The sequence below is a fragment of the Haliaeetus leucocephalus genome, unplaced genomic scaffold (assembly GCF_000737465.1).
Source record: "Haliaeetus leucocephalus isolate CR32 unplaced genomic scaffold, Haliaeetus_leucocephalus-4.0 Scaffold730, whole genome shotgun sequence".
In the NCBI taxonomy this organism is placed as follows: Eukaryota; Metazoa; Chordata; class Aves; order Accipitriformes; family Accipitridae; genus Haliaeetus; species Haliaeetus leucocephalus.
The window spans coordinates 3,392,732-3,396,925 of record NW_010973166.1 but is presented as its reverse complement, the minus strand read 5'-3'; positions in this window follow the sequence as shown (position 1 = coordinate 3,396,925).

Below are 4,194 nucleotides of genomic sequence, written 5' to 3'. Positions count from 1 at the left end.
CCTGTTCTTTCACAGAACTAGTGAAAGATAGATACAAAGTATCTAATTTTACCACCAAGATACTGTCTGCTATTGAAACATACCTTTGCCTTGCTTTTCCTCCTCATGAGTAGTTCAGACTGTCATCCATACTTTCTGAAGTTACAAAAATAAGGGGTTTTATCTGATTTCTTTCTTTGAAAAATGACCATAAACACCATTTTTATCTCTTCCCTAGGACACAGTAGCACTTCATATACTGTCTCCACATCCCACTTTTTCATTTCATCTTGATATAAGAAAGAAATTTTTATAGTAAGAACAGTCATGCACTGGAACAACCTACCCAGGGATGTGGTAGAGTCTCCACTGCCAGAGGTTCTCAAGATGCAATTGCAGAGGGTGCTAGATAATCTCATCAAGGCTCCCTTTCCTGTGAAAGGATGGACCAGATGATATTTTGAGGTCCCTTCCAACCTGGGCTGTTCCATGATTCTGTGGTTAAGAATCCATTAAAATCCACTCTTCTGTTTGTGGGTTTTCAGTGCTTCTTGCTGGTCTCTCAGAATTAGGGTAGTAGCTAAAGCACAACCAACTTTTTTTTAAGGCTACTTTATCAAAATATTATTTTTGGCTCTCCAGCAAGAACAGTTGTGATTCTCTTAGAGTGTATTCCACAGCTAGATTTTAAGACCTCCTTCTAACCTTTTGAAAATAACTCATAAGAATAACATTCTTCTGTGTTACTAAAATGGAAGGGATTTGGACTGTATTTCAACCAGCAGCCTGTCCTGAGAAAAGAGCTGCTTTTATCTTCTGACTCATCTTCTCTGTACTACTTTTCTGCAACCTGGTTTTGGCTTGCAGACAATAATGATTAACAGTTTCCTCTAGCAATAGATTATTATTATTTATCTGTGATGGTTTTATTATATTTGCAGCTGTCTTTGTCAACAGCACCTTGTTATCCTGCTTAGAGAAGTCAGTGATCTTAAAATGGCTACTTTCCCTTGGAGAAACCTTATAAAGTAGTTTTGGATAATTACTTTTCTCTTCCAATGGATTGCATACGCATTTAACTTAAATGATTCTGGTTGATAACAAACTGTATTTCTGAGGCAATCAAGAAGGTTGTGGGAGTGTACACACAGGATGAACGCTGCAGTTCCCTCTAAAGCAAAGGGTGCAGTCAAGTGCTATTATGCAGCATGTCAAGTCAACTGGTTCCTTGGCATGTCCTATTTACAATTAGACAAGTGTTGGTACATAGGAGAGGTAGCCAACAACGTGGCAAAGATTTTGTCAGTCCCTCTGATGATATATCTGCAGCTTGTCAGCCCTGTGGTTGCGTTAAGGACAGTGTGTTTGACTAACAACAGCTGGAAGTTTATTATGATGGTATGCCCATTTGCATTGGGAATGGATCTCGTTGTCATGTCTATGTCAGTGGCACATCAGGGTTACATTACAGTTCCCTCCGCAGGGAGATAATAAAGAAGTGATTGTGGAGAAAACCTCCTTCTCTCTCCCTCCCAAAATGGAGTTGGAGGCTGATACAGAACAAGGCAGTGTAGTGACTGTGTACTGCACTTTTTGGGTATGAGAGCTCTCAGTACTTTCACTGGCTGCCTTATGGGTACAGACCATGAGTGAAGCTTGGACTCTCGTGATGTAAGGAACCACCTTTCTCCTGATGTCAAGCCTCCACAAGCAAAGTCACAGAGGCAGTGGAGACAGATCTTCATTCCTGTGCTGGGGAGGAGGTGCTTCTCCTGGTCCTGTTCACTCATGAGTCCACTTTCTCTATCAGATAGAAGAGCTCCACCATGTTGCCCTGTAGGACATAATGCAAATCAGGTGTTTAGAGAAGGAACTCTTTGGGAGAGTAAAGGAAAAAAAACTCTCAAAGATCAGGATTTCATAAAAGTGGGGAAATATTTATTTTGCCTCCGGTGGTATTTTTGTTTTGATAATATTACTTCATCATTGATAGCTGCAGTGCAGATATGTTATGTCAGACTAACATGACCAATTTCTTATCTTGGAGAAGAATGGGTTTGTTATTAAGCAGTATAGAAATAGAATCATTTATATCTGTTCCTGACTTTGCTCACATTTCTCATGGTATCTTTTTAAGATGCTTAAGATACAAACTTTGCCATTAAAACACAGCATTTCCCTATCTTAAAAGGAAGATTATGGTCTTTAATTAGCTAGCGTTTGTAAAATGCGTGGGGATCTTGGGGATCAGGTATTACCAAAGCATAAAATGTTATAATTAAAAAAAGTATTCAGATCTCATTTTGGTTTTACCCTAGCTGTAATTAGACGGGGAGGTTTCCCATTCAGTATGCGCACTGACATCTGTTCTTGGGTATAAAGCTTCTGGGATTTGGCATATTTTCATCCGCTAAATGATGAGACAGAATAGCAATCCAGTTTACGGCTCATGAATTTTCCATAGTTTATCTCTCCAGACTCCTGGAGCTGACTTGCATATTACATGTGACTGTACATTATGAAAGCCTTCCCAAATACATTTGACAAAGGGTACGCTACACTCAGTGGAGGCCAAATTCTTCTCTGAATTAACACCTTTAAAATGCATGACAGTAAACAGAATTTCCTCATCATTGTCTGCTCACACAGCTCAAAGATGTGCAGCGAGCAAACCACAGCATCCACCTTTCTGTGAGCAAGTGCAAAGTTCTCGTGCAGAGCTTAACAACCAAATATATTGGTAATAAAGTCTGATTCGTATTTGACCTCTAGAAGTGCTGTTGATTTAGTACTATATTCTCAGCTGAGATATCCATAGACTTGTGAAACTCTGTTTTAGTGATGGTCTGGATGAACCTGGTCTCCTCAGGGTAGGTAAACAATTGCTCCATTACACTTTGGTACAACTAGCACCTGCCCAGGGAACGTGAATTGATACTGAAGTTGTCTTCAGTCAGCTTTCTTGAAGGAAGAGGCTGTTTAGCAGAATACTGAACTGGATGTTACATATCATCTCCAATATTTCAAATCTGGTCGAGTTTAGTGTTGGGTTTAAAACTTTTAAGATTCAACCCCAGAATTTTCAACCAACCTGTGATCAACCAAGTGGCAAAGTATTAAACGCACCTACTGCACAATCCACTTAACTACGTTAAAGCAATTTCACAGCAAGTGACAGGTGTACAAGCTCAATGAAAAGTATTTAAGTCTAAAATACATAACTTCCAGTCACTGTGAATCCCCAGCGTGTCAGCACAATCCATATTCATTGCAACTCATTGACTCCATACTAAACACATGAGGCACAATAATGTATGGCAGGCTGCCCGTTCCCTGTCAGCTGAATTAGCATTATAAAAACAGCGAAACAGAAGAAACTACCTTAGAAAGTCACATGTGGTATAAAGCCTCACTGAAATTATTGTTCAGAGGCAAGGAAATTCGGATAGCTGTTCCATACTATCTTACACTGCTATGCCGAGGATCTGCAAAGTGGTGCTCTTACACGTTTCAGGAAGTTGGTTTGATCACTGGACTATTTTTACTGAAGTGACATGCAAGCGGGCACTAAAATGCATAGGTCTATCATTCATCCTGGAATCATATAGTCAACAATATCCTATATAGGCCACCAGTATTCCCAGTCAGAGGCTGACTGGAGTGGGAAGGTATGGCCCTGAAGACCAAACCACACGAATCCCATGGTGTCTCAACGTGCCTTGCGGAAGAAGGCGTCCTGTTTGAAGGATGTTTCCGGTGGTTCTTCCTTCTTCTTGAGAAGTGTTGGAGAACGTTTCTAACGGACTTCAATCCCATGTGGGATATCCCACATGGTCTTTAAAGTAGCCTGCATGGAAACTTCAAAGGGTCTCCAAGGGGATGCAGATTTTGAGATGAGGGTAGCAAGTGACAGGAGGGCAAGAGCAGACGGCAGCGCCGCGCGTTTCGATGGGCCAAAGAAAATAGATGGGGGCATGCGTGCGTAGAGGCTCACCCCGCTCACCTGGCAGATGGACGCCTTCTCCATCGCCTCTCTATCTTCTGCTCCCACGTTTCTGGGAGTGGCGAGGGGCGACCCAGGGCCCGGGCGGGGCAGGAGGTCGGCTGGCGGGGTGTGTGTGTGTGGAAGGCGGGGAGCAGGGCCGGAGCAGGGCCCGAGCAGGGCCCGACCTCCTTTTGCCGGCGGCGGGCGAGAGGCGGCGCCAGCGGGAGGAA